Raw genomic sequence first — 18,917 nt, forward strand, 5'->3', positions numbered from 1 at the left:
GTACAGTTGGGAGATGACCATTTTGGGGCATTCTCACAAATGCCAAACAAAGTAGTGATTGTAGAGGATGTACACTCTTACATACATTACAAGTTTGAGACCCTAGGAGATAGTGGTATTTCTAAGGAATTTGAAAAGATTTACAAACAAGACACAAGTTTCAAGGATGAGTTCAATTGCTCAGGTCAACTTAAAATTGGACAGTTTGTATTTTGCCATGAATTTGACACTAAAGGTTATGCTAGAATCATACTGAGTAGAATACATGAAAACAAATTTTTGTTGGAAGATAAGGTTTTTGACATCACAAGTGACCTAATCCATGAAGTAAAACTTAGAAATAGGGGAAAAAATCCAATCAATGAAAAGAATGTGAAGAAAATAAGGCAAATAAACACCAAGACAAAATGGAATGTGAGAAGCATGATGCTAAACCTAATAGAATAGGATGATCTGAGATTTGTGAGTAAAATATTATCCTATAAAATAAATTTTAGTTCAAGAGAGGGTGAAGTCTCTGCAAACTTCATCTATGCTACATTTAAGGTGTGTGTTGATAGAGTTGAGGTTAATCTTTGTGAGATTATGAAGAAACAATTGTTTGACAATCTAGAGAGAATTAAGAAGAACAAATATGCAACTTTTAGATTTAGATCCCTAATCACATACTATTTCTTTTATGTTATGAAAATATTCCCAAGTATGTCATAATCATAATGAAATTTAGATAAATGTGAAATGGAGTTAGTAAGTTATTTTATAGAAAACACCTCAAGATTATATGATCATTACAATAAACAATTTTATAAGATTGTTCCAAACTGAAATGAAGAACAAAGTTGGAATTCCCAAGTAAATTGTAGATAGATTTAAGAAGAAAATATGTTTATGATAATACTTTCATGGAGGTAGTTGTTCCCAGAGAAATGTTTGTTGATTCTTTGGGATTTGAAGAGACAATGACAGAGATTAAATTGAGCATGCAACCAAATTGTTAAAAGCAAAAGTTGATGATGAAAGTGAGAAATAAGGAATAACAGAAGAAAGAAACGTAGAAGCACAAGAATTATTATCATCCAAGACAACAAAGAAATCTTTTGAGAGGGTAGTAAAGAAGATGCTCAAGGAGACAAGAATGAAACAAGAGGAATATGTAGAAGCAAAACAGACTGTAGCAAAAATGAGAGTAGTATGACAAAGAAACATATTATTAGTGCAACCTTTATCAGTTGCACCAAGTATTCCACCATCAACACCACCTACTCCAGTAGCACCTATTAGTGTTATTCCTATAAAATTTGAAGTACAGATAAAAGTTGAACCACTAGCAAAAAAAATAAAGATGAAAAGAAAGAAGTAACACTTAAAAGATAAAAAAGGACTAAGGCTATGGCTACTAGTCTAGGACCCAACAAGAAACCAAAAGTATTAATGACCTATGAAGGAAAGAAGGCTACACCAAAGAAGACAAGTACACTAAGAAAGATCAGAGGCCAAATTACACTACCACAACCACATCCATAGGGAATAGAAAGTAGTGAGAGGAAGAAAACGATTTACAAACTTGAAATTGGCCAAATGAATCAAATGATAATTCAGGATGGCAATCTAGATTAGCTAAATAAGTACTATGATCTTTATGACCCTTTGTAGAAGAGGCAATTGGAGAATACTATGATAAGGTACATGATAGATTTTAAACAATTACTTGTACATGTACATGGTAATATTCCTAAAGATCTATTTAATAGATTGATTGAGGAGAAACTTAGAATAAAGTAAGAGGACAAGAAGATAAGAGAACAGGTTGGTAGGAAACTTTATCATTTAGAGTGAAGAAGAAATGAAATCTATATTGGAAAAGGTTAAGCCATTGTTGAGGAATAAGAAAGGGTTTATTTAAATAATTGGAGGTGAATGTGAATCAATGATCAAGGAGACATAGGAGCCAATAGTAAAGGTGATGATGAAGTCTACTCCAATGGTAGTAGCAACAATAGAGGAAGAACACGATGATATATTCATGGACAAAAGAGATGCAACAAGTGAAGAAGATGACACAATGGTGATAGGGGGAGTTTCTATCACTATTGAAACTAGTGAAGAACCCTTTGGTAATATTTAAATTGAGCCCCCTACAGAACAAAAGAAAGAAGAAGTTGGCAATTTGGCCATATCTTACATTGAAGACTATATCAACTCAAAGGATGAAGATGAAAAAAAAAATGGCATTGTAATACTATGCACAGTGAAATAGAATCCATAGAATTATCTTTGGTAGTTATACTAGTGACTACAAAGTTTGACTATTCAATTAATTGGTCAAACATAATAGATAAGTGACATCCAACACAATCACCTTGAAGAAGACAAAAAAAGAAAATGAGAAGACAGAGAAAGGAAAGGAAGACCAAGTGCCAAAATAGAAAGACCAGATGGATGTTCAACCATCACACCCTCCACACCAACAATGACCTAAAATTTCAATTGAGGAGAGACAAGTAGCAGTTGTACAAACACCTGCTAAGGCAGTAGATACAACATAGATTAGTACTTCAAGATCTCCTCTCAAAGTGCTAATTATTGGATTGCCACAAGATGCTACCAAGATGTTTGAAGGTAACATGGACATACAAAAACATCTATAGCTAACAACATTCTCACTAAATAAGTTTTCAGAAGAATTAGGAAAGATTAGTAACAATGCCTTGGGCGCACTTGATAAAATGAGAATGAAGATGCAAGACATTTCTCAAATACAAGTGGATGACCCATATATAGAGAAGACAATGACAAAATTTGATGGGAAATTTTCTACATTGGTTGAAGTTACAACAACAAAAGCTTAGGCCACACATGATGCTAATCTATTTAGAAATTTTTTCAATAATTGTTAGAAATAGATAACACTGAGAGGGTGGGGGGGTGAATCAATATTCTACAAAGTTTTTCCCACAATTGAATGCTTTTATTACTTTGTAACTTGCATATGAAAGTAAACCAATAATGTTGAATAGTAAACATAACCATCCACATAGATAACTCATTACACCATTATTTGTTAACTAGGGAAACTCGAGCCAAGGGAAAACCCTGGTGAGGATGATACCCACTAGATGATTCACTAAACAATAGGATCTTGTTAAGGATATTGACCCTGTTAGGAGTCTATGAAGTAAATATAGCGTCTCAAGTTCCTTTTAGGAGACTAGGCCTTATTAGAAGCCTCAACCTTGTTAGGAGTTGGTAGAATGAATTAAATGTATGCAAGAAGAGCCCACTGCCCTAATATGCAACTATACAATTCAATTCTTCACAAGAATAGATATACATACAATACATGATGTCTATTGTACTTCACACTTATCTGATCATACATCATAATTCACATCACATAAGGCTTGAAATTCTTTCAAGATTTTTGTACAAAAGTTTACATCACATAACACTTGCTCGTCTATCATAGATAGCACATACTTATCTTCACAAGATAAATTTTTTACTTATACCTTGCATAATTTCAAAACTATGCTCAGTTGACCTTCATGTGTTCACACACTTGAAATAATATAAAACAACTTATCGAATAATATCCAAAAAGTTGGATCATTAGAAATTAGTAATTGTTTCATAGCCAAAATAATTGGTCATACAATCCAATTCTCTGATATGCTCTATTTTGCATTGTTAAATACCCACATTAGTATTTTAACCATATCTCACATCGTACTATTTGTACGCACTTGTGCATAGGTACATGTCATCATGATACTATCATGAAGCTTCCCTCAACTGTGCATGAGCTGAATCTCAATGAGTTGACCGCATACTTAACATTTGTTCATTGTGCTGTGGCAAATTGTCTAACACTTAGACAATTTTCTAGCTCTAAATGCATAAATGAAATTTTGAATGTATGTTGCCATAAATGAAAACCATCTAGACATCTATCTAACCATACTTCCAACAATCTCCCCCTTTGTAATTGATGGAAAAATTTGGGAAAATTGGCTAGGCCCCAAAATGATGTCATACATAACAAAAACAAAATAAAAGTAACTACAAAAATTGCCTTCAAAAAATAACAATTTTATTCATTTTTTGATGGATCATTACATTCCTTATCACTCCTTTACATTGATACATACATAATCTCCCCCTTACATATACATATACATCTATACAATTTTCCTTCTCTACATAATACTCCCCCTTTGACATCAATGGCAAAGGTGTTAGAAACTGTATCCACAAAAATTTGGATCTACTATTGATCAACCTATCAATCTGGAAAAACAATTTGTATACACAACCTTTAGTCTCTCTATCTCTTTCTTCTAGTTCTCCTTTACTATCTTTGACATACTAATTAGTGTGCAAAGTGCATAGGATGCCACTTCAATTGCACTCAAGTCAGTGTAGGAAAACTTGCCATAGGAAGCCTTAGTTGTAAGAAATTCCTCAATTTTCTTCTGCAAAATGCTAAATTTTGATGGAAAAATTTCTCTAAGACTAGAGAATATCCTTGCTACTTTCTCTTTGTCAGATTCCAAGTTTCTGATCATATCGTGTATCTTCTCCACTTCTACTCCATAGTCTTCAATTCTGGATTCTAGGAGTTGTAACTTGAAAAAAAGTATTTCAAGTTCACTTAACTGCCTTTAATTTGACTCTCAAAGTTTGTAAGGTACTTGTATGATTGTGTACATTGTCCATATTATCTTTTCCCTTCATCAATATTCTTTCTCAATCCTTTTTCTTACTTTCTTTGTTGTATAGTTTTGAATGAATTATTCTCATTTTTTCCTCATAACTACCCCATCTAGGGAACTTTGTATCCTTCTCAAATTCAAGAATAATATGTGCATACCCTTCTATGAGCTCTATGCTCATCTCATATCCCACAAGCTCTATAAATTAAACTCTAGGTATTACTGCTTCCATGCAGGTGTTATCAGTTTCCACCATGAAGCATATCTCTTCCTTGTACTTATCTACCATAGAGGGAGGTATCATATACCTCTTTTTCATCTCATTCTAAAAGTTATTCATCATCTTATCAATTTTATCATCTCTGACATTTTTTGGTTTAGATTTGTAGCATTGAGTAACCAACTTCATTGCACACTCGCTACTATCCCAACTTATCAATCTAAGAAACTTCCTTATAGCATAAAAGAATATGTGAGTCAACAAGGAGTCAAATCTAAAAGCTAAAGACAAGAAGTCAAATCTAAAAGCTACATTATTTGTCTTCTTAATATTTGCAATATTGTCCAACAATTGCAATATGGTAATCTTGCATAAATTAACCTTTCTTACTTGAATAGCCATTACAGAAGTTGCATGCAAAAATCTAGTTGGTACTAAGTTAACCCTTGGTCCATGGTTTAACTTGTACCCTAATATCTTGGTTAACAACTGTCCTCCTCTATCCTAAATGGAGTCTACCTTCATGTTCCTTTCATCAAACTTCATATTTAGGTTTCTCTCAACCATCTTCCTGAAATTTTTCTCATTAACAAGATTATAATCTTCATTACTCGATCCTATGACCTTGTAAATTAGGTCAATAACAATCAAAATATTCTCATCTCCTAACCATAACATATCATCATTTACCCTACTCAAAATGAGTTGGGTCCAATCGTGATTGTCAAACTCTGTATAAAACATATACTTCACTAGATTCAAATTCTCTAGGTGTGCATAAATTCAAATTCTCTAGGTGTGCATTCTCACACTTCAAGGATAGGTCATTTTTACACATCTTTTTGAAGTCCTCATGAATCTCTTCATCACTTATGCTCTCAATCTTGGAGTGAATGTAGCTTTAGATATCCTCGACATGCAACACATTTTTTGGAACTTAGAAAAATGTGCCTAACAGATCATCCAATAAAGAAATAAATGGATATTTCTTAAAATCATATCATGTTCTTTCACTTACATTATACACATTCTAACTTTCCATTTGAACTGTAACTCAAAATACTGAAACAAACTAGATTCAAGCTTCGTAAAATACCTTAAAAACATGATTTAGGGCTTCCGCAACTTTCCACTTCTCAAACTTATCTTCACACTTCAATTTACTGTCAAATCACTCTTCAATTTACTCAAGACACTTTGCATGAACAAATGGTACATACAATCTTGCTTGTGATCCTTAAATCATTTCAAATTGTACTGTGCATCAAATGCATATCTACCACAAATTCAAATATTGTCTTTGTATACCAGTAAGCTTGATTTCTCAATTATTTCTCATTGAAATCATAGCAAGACTTGCACACTTGACCATAGCCTTCTCTCTATATCCTTAACCTCATGGTAACTACACAACATCCAACTCTCTCTCTAACATTAGTTTTTGCCAATTGACACCCTGCCACAACTAAAACTGCTTAATTCAATTAGGATGAGTCACAAACAATTTGTGACTTCAATCTCTTATTAGGCGCATCAAAAAAATTGTTCCTCCAAAACTATATAAGAGCTTTCTGGATCTTTAGCTATCACAAATGCTTCTTTGAATTCATCAACATGTTCCTTAATTGCTTCCTTTTGACTGATGTTATTGCCATTAACATTCCTTCTGTCATTTTTATTGTTGTTCCTTATGTTATTCATATTTCTGTTAATGTCCCTTCTATCCATTCTACAATTTATTTAAGTGTGTCCAAGGTTATTACATAGCTAACATACAAGTGCATTTCTCCTCTGATTAGTTCCATTTTGATTCTCAAGTGCTCTGCAATTCTTTGCAATATGTCCAAGGTTGTTACACTTGTAACACACAAACTGGTTCTTCTCTCCATTATCTTTCTCTCCATCATTGGATCTATTTTGTGATCTTTCTCTTTCATTACTTGCAGGGTTAGTACTCCTAGACATTCTACTATTTGTACTATAACCATCAAACTTAGCTTTCTTACATTCTACCACCTTATGTCCATAACCGTTATAATTATAACAATAAAAATTAGTAATGGGTTTAAAAGGCTTACCTGTGCAATATTGTTTCATGTGTCTAACCTCATTACATATGAAACGTCTAGCTTTGAACTCACATCTTACATCATTGGGTGGTTCATCTTGCTTAGGTTTATCATCTTGCTATGTTTTCTTAGGTTCATCAGGTTTAGTTGACAAATAAATTAACTTAAGTTCCTTTGATACTTTAGTAGATATACTTGATTCTACCTTACTTAGATCTGATTCCTTAGGTGATTCAATAACTAGATCTAGTTCTCTTCTAATTTCAACATTCTTGGTTGATTTGTCTCCGATCAAATATCCAAGTCATGTCTTGTCATAAGAAGGTCTTTGATGAAATATCCATTGATCTATCTTTTCACTACTAGAAAAAGTTTCTCTAACTATATATTTCTTAGCTTGTGTTAATTCTCCTTTCATAATAATTTTGTACTTCTCTAACTTAGCATGTTCAATCTTGATAATATCTAGTTCAAATGTAACTTGACTTAATTGGGATCTAAGATCTGCATTCTTCATTTTTAGTTCTGGTTCATTCTTACTGCCATTTCTCTTAAGACTCAACTCAACTTCAATGATTTTCAGTTCATGTTTCAAGATCTCATTTTGTTTCTAAAGATCTCCTACTTCATCATTATCAAAAGTCTACATGAATGATTCCTTGCTAGATTCCAAACCATCAATCTTGTCTTTTAACTTTCTAATGAAAACTTTTACATCTTCATATCTATCTTTCAGGTTATCTCTTTCTTTAGTAAGAAGGTCAATCTGCTCAAAAGCTTCTTCAAGATTTTTCTTCAAGTGTTCCATATCTTCAATGATCTTACTTAAGCTATTAAACTTCTTCAAAGAAACTATGCTCTGATATTGATTGTTAGAAATAGATAATACTGAGAGTGGGGGTGAATTAGTATTCTACAAACTTTTTCCCACAACTAAATGTTGTTAATTACTTTTAGCTTGCATACAAAAGTAAACCAACAATTTTGAAGAGTGAACATAACCATTCACATAGATAACTCATAACACCATTATTTGTTAACTAGGGAAACCCTGGCCAAGGCAAAACCCCAGTGGGGATGATACCCACTAGATGATTTACTAAACAATAGGATATTGTTAATGATATCAACCCTGTTAGGAGTCTATGAAGTACATATAGTGTCTCGAGTCCCTATTATGAGACTAGGCCTTGTTATAAGCCTCAAATTTGTAAAGAGTTGGTAGAAAAAATAGAATGAATGCAAGAAGAGCCCACTACCCTAACATGCAATTATACAATTTAGTCCACAATAATAGATATACATACAATATTTGTTGTCTGTTGTACTTTGCATTTGTTCTAATCATACATCAAAATTTGCATCACATAAGGCTCATAATTATTTTAATCTCTCTGTACAAAAGTTTGCATCACATAACACTTTCTCATCTATCATAGATAGTACACACTTATCTTCACAAGATAAAATCTTTACTTATACCTTGCATGATTACAAAACTATGCTTAGTCGGCCTGCATGTATTCACATGCTTGACATAATATAAAATAACTTATGGAATTATATCCGCAAAGTTGGCTCATCATAACTTAGTAATTATTTCGTAACCAAAATAATTCCTAAGGCCATACAATCCAATTCTCTACTATGCTTTGTTCTGCACTATTAAATACCCACACTAGTACTTTAACCATATCTCATGTCATACTATCCATATGCACTTGCACACTAGTACATGTCATCATGATATTTTTGTGAAGCTTCCCTCAACTGCACATGAGCTAACTCTCAATGAGTTGTTTGTACACTTAATATTTGTTCATTATGCTGCTGTAAACTATCTAACACTTAGGAAATTCTCTAACTCTAAATGCATAAATGAAATGTTGAATGTATGTTTCCATAAATTACAACCATCAAGACATCTATCTGACCATATTGCCAATAATAATATCACAAGTGAATTATCGCTTCTTGATATTTTTATCAAGGTATTGAGGAAATTTCTTCAAGAAGGAAAGGACTTGTATGGAAAAAGTACTTTATCTTTTAAGTACACAAAAGACATTGAGGGAGAGTGAAAATACAAGGAATTTGAATTAAAGAGCATTGTGGATGAATTGCATAATCCAAATGCACAGATAACATATTTGGAAGCAAGAATCAACAGTATTCATGATGAGTTGAGATTACTTGAGTTGAGGAAGGAAATAATCATAAAGAAATTTCCATTGTTAACTAAAAAAACTTATATTGAAAATTGACCTTGTGCAAAAGGCAACTCAAGCAATGTCCTAACACAAATGATTCCTTCACTAGATTTGTTTATTCTGATTTAAATGTAGTAGAGTTTGAAACCTATGGACTATGTGCAATAATCAACATATTAGAAGTAGTCAAGGATACATGGGATGAATAATCCAACAACTTGAAGAGGAAATTTGGAGAGCGTATGGAACTCGTGAGTAGGCATGCTTGATAGAGAAGTGAAGGTAACAAAATTTTGGAATGTATATACAATTTTGGCTCAACTTTGCCATTGATGTCAAAGGGGGAGAGTAGTATAAGGAAAATTGTATACTTTGCTATAAGGAGTTACAAGTAGGATAAACAAAAGTCAAAGTAAGTTAAATTAGTATAGATCAAAAATATATGAAATGATCCACATTTTCTAAATTTTGTTTGGCCATGAGAAGAACTTCACAAGTTTTGCAATTTTAAAGATTTTTAGGACACGACTTATTTTCCCATATGTTGCCATCAATGTCAAAGGGAGAGATTGTTTAAAATTTTGATAGGAGAATGTGTAAGGATGATATAGGGTTTTAATTTATGAAAACATATACCTATTATAAAGAACACAATATATTAGATTAAATTTTGAATGATTAAACTTAGAAATCTGTCTATGTATAATTCAGGAAAGTAATGAATAGTTATGCATTTTGGTTTAGCATGATTTACTAGAAGTAGATGAGGTTATGAAAAGTTAAGGGAAGAAAGGGTATGATGTATTAATAATACATCTAAAAGAACTAAAGATTATTTGACGTACGAACAAAGTTATGGTGAGTTTTACAAGTACAAGTTATACAAGCAAGATAAAGAAGATAATAGAGTAAAGGAATTTTTGTTAAGGAATTGTTTTAATTTACTTTAAAATGACTTAAAAAGGTAGGGATGACATCCTATATGTTAATCCCAACTTAGCACAAATTAATTTTAAAATTTTGGAAACATGCAAAGGAATGAAGGTTAACTTTGTTAAGTAGTTGGGTATAAAGAAGACACCATGTGTTTGGACAAAGTGTGACATTGTAATGTAATATTATAATGTTGTAATATGCACTTTTTATGATTAATATTGATGCAAACTTGATGTTAGAACATTATAGTATGAATGTATGATTAGTCTTGTGAAGAGAGCTACAAAGGACAAATCAGATTTTGAAGATATCGACACCGTCAGAAAGGTTTTTTGTATCTATACCTTTTGTATATAGAATATGTTATTGTATATGCATGTTTGAGTAGTGGAGTCATCTTGCTACTTTTTAAATTGTAATGTTAACTCCTAATAGGGTTTAGGCTTCTAATCATACCTATTCCTCTAACAAGGACAAATACATTATATGGATGTAATAGATTCCTAACAAGGTCAATATATTTCACAAGATACTTTTGATTAGTGAATCATTTTGTGGATATCATCATTGTCGAGGCTTTCCCTTGGCCAAGGTTTCCCTAGTTAAAAAATAATGGTGTTATGAGTTACATTTTGTTGTTATTATATTTACTTTTTAGTTTGATTACATATGCATGTTTAAAGATTGTTAAGGATATCCACAATTGGGAAAAAAATTGTGACACATTGATTCACCCCCCTCCCCCACTCAACATTTCCTATTTCTAACAACACCTAAATTGAAATTAAGTGCAAGTACAAGTGGAGATTATGCCATTAGAAATTGAGCAAAAGATGAAGAAGACAAGAAGATTAAGAAGGTATTGCCTTGCTTATAAAGAAAGAACCTAAAGGTAACAAAATTCTTGTTAGTTGGACATGTAAATAACTTGGTCATTATCTTCTAAATGTCTTAAGAGAGTAAATAAGTGTAAGCCTAAAAATCCTTACAAGTCAAAAGTGTCTAAGGATTGTTTATATGTTGATGAGAATGGTGAAGTTGATTTTAAAATGATAAATTTATTAGAGCATAGTGATGATGAGGATGACAAAATTGGATTTTTTTCTATTAAGGAAGAAAGCCCCGAAAAAAGAAGAAATAAGAGAAGAAAAAGAACTAGTATCACAAATTGAAAAAGAAAAAGTATAATTGGATTATAGATAGTGGTTGTTCTCATCATATGGCTAGAGATTTGAATAAATTTGTTGAATTCAATAGTTATGATGGAGGAGCGGTTAGAGTTGGATACAATACAACATGTCACATAAAAGAAAAAGGATTTATTATAGTTGATGGAAAGGCTAACACTGGAGATGTTTACTTTGTGGATGGTTTGAAACATAATTTCTTTAAGTGTTGGATAAATTGTTGAATCTATTACAAATCATAGAGAAAACTTGCATCATCAAGGATAAATATGGTAAATTTATTAGTACTGGTACAAGGACAAGAGGTAATGTATTTCAGTTGAACCCTTTTAAAATGTCATGTTAGTTGCTAAAGTGGATGACAATTAGTTATGACATAAGATATTTTGGCATATCAAATTTGATAACATTGTGAAGGTTAGTATTGCATTTTTAGTAAGGGATTTGTCTAAGATTGTGAAACCTACTAACATGATGTGCAAAAAATGTATATTGGAAAAGCAAAAGAAAAGCTCATTTCCAAGAAAGATATTTAGTACTTCAAAAAAAATGGAGATTGTGCATACAGATTTGAGTGGTCCTACAAGAACAAGAGCATTTTATGGTGAAAGATATTTTATGCTTTTTATTGATGATTTCACTAGAATGATGTGGGTTGCATTTCTTAGAGATAAATCTGAAGCTTTTAAGAAATTCAAGATATTCAAGAGTAGAGTTGAGAATGAATTTGGTCAACAAATTAAATGCTTAAGATTTGATAGAGGAGGACAATTTATTTCAAACACTAGAACAAAAACAACAATATATGATTAAATAAACTACTAAATATTGTAGATATATGACTAATTTTGATCACGTGACTAGTGGTAGTATATTGCTAGACATTTATCTCCCAACTAAATTTATGACTAAACTATTTTAATCATTGATTTGGTCATTTATTGTTGTTAAATGGTAGTTTATTTGGTAGTGCATTTGGTAGTATATTTGGTAGTATATTTGATAATTTACTTAATCATTTATTAAATAATATCAGGGCACGATGGAATCGAACCACCATCTACCTACTTGTAAAGTAGGTGCTCTTCCATTGAGCTAGAACCCTTTAAAAAATAGTGATGTTATTAAATGTATAATATAAAGATCAAGAAAATATTTTCATTGTCACATTCATTACATGTGGCTTGTTTTCCTTATTATAATAAAGTTGTAGAAAGTAATTACATGCGGCTTATTTCTACTTTTTTTATTACATTGGAAGGAAATCCTACTAGTTGAGTAGAGTAAGCACATTTTAAGTTAGAGTAAACTCTAATTATGGTCTGCATGTTTTCAAGTTTTTCTTATACATTTTCTACCCTCTCTCTCTCTCTCTCTCTCTCTCTCTGTGTGTGTGTGTGTGTGTGTGTGTCTCTCTCTCTTTGTCTCTCTCTCTCTCTCTCCCCCTCCAAATAGTATGCATGTACATTTCCAACTCCTATATTTCATAACCACCTTGACACTTTATAAATAATTAACCTGTCTAACTCTTTGGAATATTTTCCAGATTGTAGATATGTGGAGATATGTGTGACAATAGAACTCTCTAGAGTTCCCAAGGACTATATGTAATCTACAACATCATATTTCATGTGGGTGTTTCTAGAGACAATTATCTATGTTGTATAATTGATCTATAAAATTTCCAAGCCAATCTATTTCTACTAAGATCAATAGAGATAATTTTTTTGAAGAAAACTTGTGTTGATAAAATTCTCTACATATTATTTATTGCTTTTTATGTGATGATTCATTCATCAACCTCCTTCATATAAAAGTCAATTTTCCATCTTTAGACAAATGCCTCAATTTTTCATATTTTGGCAAATGGGAGGACTCTTGCTCAATATTGTAATAAGTGATCCTAACTCCTACATCAATACTATAAATTGAATCCAAAATTATAAAAACTATAACAATTATTTTATTAATTATTTCTAGGACATTTTTCCTTTCTGAAAAAAATCTTGAGATGGTTAGGGCACGTTCCTTGCCATTTCACTATCCTGGAAACACGGGTTGGTGTGGGCTACTAGTGGGTTGTGAATGTGTCCCCAAGGAACACAAAGTAAATGAACCTCTGACATATGGTTCCAACAACTTGGAAGGGTGATCAAACTGCAATGCACCCCTGACTAGATTGGTTGTTTGGTGGATTTGGCTGGGATCATCTCTTTCCCTTACCTTCATCACACAAAAAGGAAGGGAAAAAAAAAAAAGACAACAATTTTGTTAAAACTTTTAGGACATTACAAGTGCTAAAAAAAGGCAAGGTTTTTGAAGCAGAGGAAAAACATATTGTGATTGAACTAATGGTCACAATTATTATTCATTTTATTCTTTATGTTCATTTCATTTTCTGTTTAATGGAAACAAAAATAAATAAATAAATGGAAAACTATTTGTTGTAAACCTGAAAAATGGATATCTGGTGATTTTGTGGATGACAGATTGAACTCTATCTTCCTCCTCCTCCCACTCTTTTTAGTTTTCCTCTGCTTGATTGCTAAAGTGAAAAATGTTCAATCATAAAATACAAATGTACTATAGGGATTTTGAGATGATAGGGTGTGTATTTAATTTGAGAACCAACACCCTCATTAATGGATTTGAATTTAGTGTTGTTTTGATTTTAGTCTTTTCCAAGCATTTAAAAAGTGCAAGTTGGTGCAGAGGCACCTTGACAACAACAAATTTTTTTATCATTTAATTGTAGTCAATGTGAATCATGAGTTCATGAAAAATGATAAGTGAGCCCAAATCATATGAATAACTATGTAAAAAGACTACATTTGCAAAAATAATATTTTTCAAAGCTATACCCAAATGAGGAAGTTGAATAGATCAATCATAAAGAAATATTTAACCACCCAAAGACTCTTATAAAAGGGTCACAGAATAGGGAAGAAAGAATTTAATTGTTAAAGATCCCTCTTGCTGCTGCATACTTTGTTTGCAATCGAGATCATTCTTGTTTAAATGTTTTGGAGCTCCCAATTTTGATTCAATGAATCTGCTATTATTTTTTGTGAGTTAAATAACAAATCGTTTATGGTTCCAAATATCAAGTTTTAATTTTCTATTTTATCATTAATTCATTTTGAATCTCTGTGGGACAAATCAGATTATTATTTCATTCAAGAATGATTTGGAAACTAATTTGAGTGTTCATACTCAATGCAATAGTAATGTATGCTTTCAAAGAAAGGTACTTGGGAGTAAATTTGAAATAGATTTATGTCTTAAAGAAATTGGTTCCTATTATTTAGAATTTGAATAATGAGTTCCAAGTAACCGATAAAAGAACCGGTGGAACAAAATCTGAAATCCCATTTCATTATGGAGATTCTAGTCATTATGATATCGGTTCTCTATTGCACCGATTCAAGACTTTAAGTTTTTTTTTAAAATTCAGATTTTGATTCTAAATCCCCTTTTCATGGTATCGGTTTTGGGTATTAAAGACCAATTTAAATCTGCAATGAGAAATTAATTTCAATCTTTGAGACCATATATATCCATTACAAAACCCAATTAAAAAGATTCATAAACCATGATATTGGGAATTAGTTATTGTTTGATTTTATTGGGTGGTGAAGAGTCAATTTCTAAATTGATTTAGTGTGTTTGAAAGATTTTGGTTTTAGTGACTAAGGTTTACAATTCAGAAATAGTGGTATTGAGTTAATGTATTCAAAATAAGAATGCAGATTTCTATAGTGTGCTAATAGATGGCTGGTGTAGAATTGGTTTGGGCTTGAGATATTATGAGAAAAAATAAAGTTATCTTTGTTTTCAAATGGGTGTGGAATAAATTAGAACCAGGTATAATAAAGCAACAATGGATATGGATTGATGGAAGAAATTGGAGTTTCCTGTATGGAATTTTAAGATGGCCTTATTAAGAGGTGTTTGATGAGCGTTTAACGGATTGGCTAACTTATTAACTATTTGTTCTTGAAAATTTTAAAAGTTGGAATATGTTTCATAGAGTACAAAAATTTTAAAAGTTGGAATATGTTTAATAGAGTACAATGAGCCTCTAACCAGTATTTTATGTCAAACTTTGGTGATTAAACTTAGAAGATTGATGAAGTATTAAGATGCTCAACATCATAGGTTGGTGGATAGACTAATATCTCTGGAATAGCTGATGGATAATGTGGATAGTGGGCATCTCATATGATGTAAGAAAAGAGAGATGACTAGCAAGTTGAGTAGACATCTCATAGATGCCCCTAGTTTTCACAGGTTGGTGGATAGACTAATATCTATGGAATAGCTTATGGATAATGTGGATAGTGGGCATCTCATATGATGTAAGATATGACTAGCAAGTTGAGTAGACATCTCATGGATGCCCTTAGTTTTCTTTTTTTAATGATTGGAGAGTACTTTGTCCCCATCTTAATGTCTCCAAAATATCACCGAAAAATGGGACATATCCTTAGAGAATGCTGGATTGTAAATTGTCAAACAAATGTGAATGAAGTTCAAAAGATTAATGGATAATAAGATCTTATAAGTATGAGGAAAAACTTTTTTAAAAGGCAGGGTATCAGATAACCATATCCCAAGCCTATCTCACAGCTCTTATTAATTGCCACTTTGCATTGAACTTTTGCTTTCGTGGATTTTATTTAAGTGTAGTGTGGCTTGTTTTGTGCTAAACCAAGAAATTTTATTAGACCCAAAGAGAATGCATTTTTATTATTATTTTCATTCATCGTGATTTAAAAAAATGTATGAATAAGTTTAGCTGAAAAAATCACTTAAGCCTATGAATTCAATTGAGACATCCCAACATTCTAGAATGTTGGGGAAATTTTTTTTTTTTGTTTGAATGTCTCTGATCATGAAATTGGAATTAAAGGGGTGCAATGTTCTAGATAAGTCTTGTTGCCCCTGCAAACTAGCATCTCTAATTTAGGTTTAGGCTCTCCAATTAGCAGAAAACTCGACCAAACAGTCAATCTTATCATTCCTCTTTAACTCCACACCCTCCCCCTGCAAACAAAAATGCCTCCAATCCTTTGCCTTCAAACCAAAATAAAAAAACTAGTTTATTATGCTATTATAAAGGGAAATAATCAGCATAAAGTTTGTTCATCATACCAAAAAACTAAAAGATGTCTAGGTCAACTAGAAAATAATTCAATGATTAATATTAATAACTTAATATTAATATTAATAATACAATATATGAAAAGATTGTTTATAAGATAAGTATTAACATGGAAAAATGATATGAAATTGGTTATAAAAATTCTAATATATAAATTTAAGATCAATTGAGTAATGTTGTTATACTAAACATTACAAATGCACAATATCTCAAAAGGGAAAATTGAAGAAATCTCTATGAAAGTAATTTGTAAGAGTTAAATGTTTCGAAGATAAAATTATTGCAAATATGGTACCTTATGAAATTCTTTGTTTTAAATTAAGAAATATTTTGGAAGATTGGTTGGTCATCAGTCTTAAGAGTTGAGGAGTTATCTAGCATTGTTTAACTGTGCAAATAAGTTGAATTAAAGAAATATAGTTTTATTTTTGGTTTCACAAATGGATCAACAATTTTCATTAATCTACTATTCCACAAAAAAAAGAAATAATAATTGGAAAAAGATAGTGAAGTGCTCGGATTTTCAATCCATAATCAAATGACAAGCTTTGATATTTAAATATTTATACGGGGTAATACAGTTTGCTTACTACCTAAAGATCTTTATAATTTTTACTTCTAACATTGTTGATTAATAGAACCTACTGTGCACCTTTTTAATCAAGGCAAGTGAATATTATATTTCTGTGAAAACCTAACTAGGTGGAGATAAATATTTTGGTGGTAAACTATAGAGTAGAGTCTTAAAAAAAGAAGCCTCCTTGCTGGTTGTTCAGATAGATTTAAAGAAAAGAAGATGGTGAGACACGAAAAAGACCCAAGATGAATTAAAATCTTATTAGAGCTAAAATTAATAATATTGCTGAGGGTCGGAGTGACCAATGTGAGGTTTATTATCTTTAGATCATTAGTGATGTTCATGATTGGTGAATATTCAAAAAATTTGACAAGATAGAAAATGTTTATAAAAGTGGAAAGTTTACTAACATTGAGATTGACATTTTTATAATGTAAAGCCATTTCCATGGCCCAAGAGTTAGAAATATGAATATCTTGCACCATTTCTTGCTCAGTAAACTAACTAGAAAACTAGGCTCCAATAGCATTGTGGGTTTAAAAATAAACCTAACCCTAAACAAAAAATAACTGTGTCTCCCAGTTGAGCAAGTTTACTAAACCATAATTACAGCTAAGAAACTCAAACATTCTCCTGCATGAAAATGATTAACATGTCTAATCGGTAAAGTTAGGAGAATCTCATAATGTAATTGGAGAAGATTAGAAAGCTCTATCATAAAAAGAAGCATAAGATTCTCCAATCAAATGCTACTTGTAATTTGATTGGAACTAGAAACTATGTTGAAACCCATGAACTCGAATCCACGCGCCTTCTGGAACCGAATCTTGTCACCCGATTTTGAATTAGCTGGCACTTTGTTCTGCTTAAATTAAATTAAAGTTTGATTTGTGCACAAAATTGAAATTAGGGTTTAGTTTCCAAATCGACGAAAAATAATACAAAGATGGTTGTATTCAAAAATTAGGGTTGAATACGAAAGGAGAAGGGCGAGGAGGGCCTCTAGGAAGCATAGTGGGCGGAGGAAGAAGAGCCCCAAGTTGCACACCTCTGTTTTGTATATCTGTCATTGATTCTCTCCAAGATATAATGCGGTCAACTAAAATCAAAGATCAATTGCTCTCACTGTATAGTGATCTTTCCCAATCATTTTTTAATTTGGCAAGTTCCCTTTAATGTTATCGACACAAAAAAATTATTCCTGCCTTCACTACTTCCATACTTCTATCTTGTCAAATTTTTTAGTATAATTTTTTAATAAATTAAAAAATAATAAATATAAATTAGTAATATATAAAAAATCTAAAACATTAGTAATTTTAAATTAGTAATATATAAAAAATCTCAAATAAAATAAATAAATTTCTAAGAAAACTTTAAATTAATATAAATATATAATAGATAATATAAATATATATATATTATGTATTAATAATTTAAATTACTAAAAATAAGTTTTTAAAATTTATTATATTTTATTTTGACAAGATTCTAAATTAATATAAGTATATAATAATCAAAAGAGAAACATTTAAATATTTATTCTATAGAAACATATATATTATATAATAACATATATTTATGAGACATATATATTATATTGTAAAATTACATGATGTATATTATTAAGTAAAATTCTAAGTTGTCTATAACAAACATTGACATTTTAGTGATAAATTTAATTGTCATATTTATAGTTTTCTAGCATATCAATACATATGGTCTAACAAAATTTCCAAGGAAATCATGATTTTATTAGAAAATGTAATTTATTGTTTAGAGCAATCATTGTATTATTGTATGAATAAACAAAGATAAATACATAGATATTTGCACTGTGTG

Source organism: Cupressus sempervirens, chromosome 3, assembly GCF_028749045.1.
Source record: "Cupressus sempervirens isolate cs-2001-9-10 chromosome 3, ASM2874904v1, whole genome shotgun sequence".
NCBI classification, from domain to species: domain Eukaryota; kingdom Viridiplantae; phylum Streptophyta; class Pinopsida; order Cupressales; family Cupressaceae; genus Cupressus; species Cupressus sempervirens.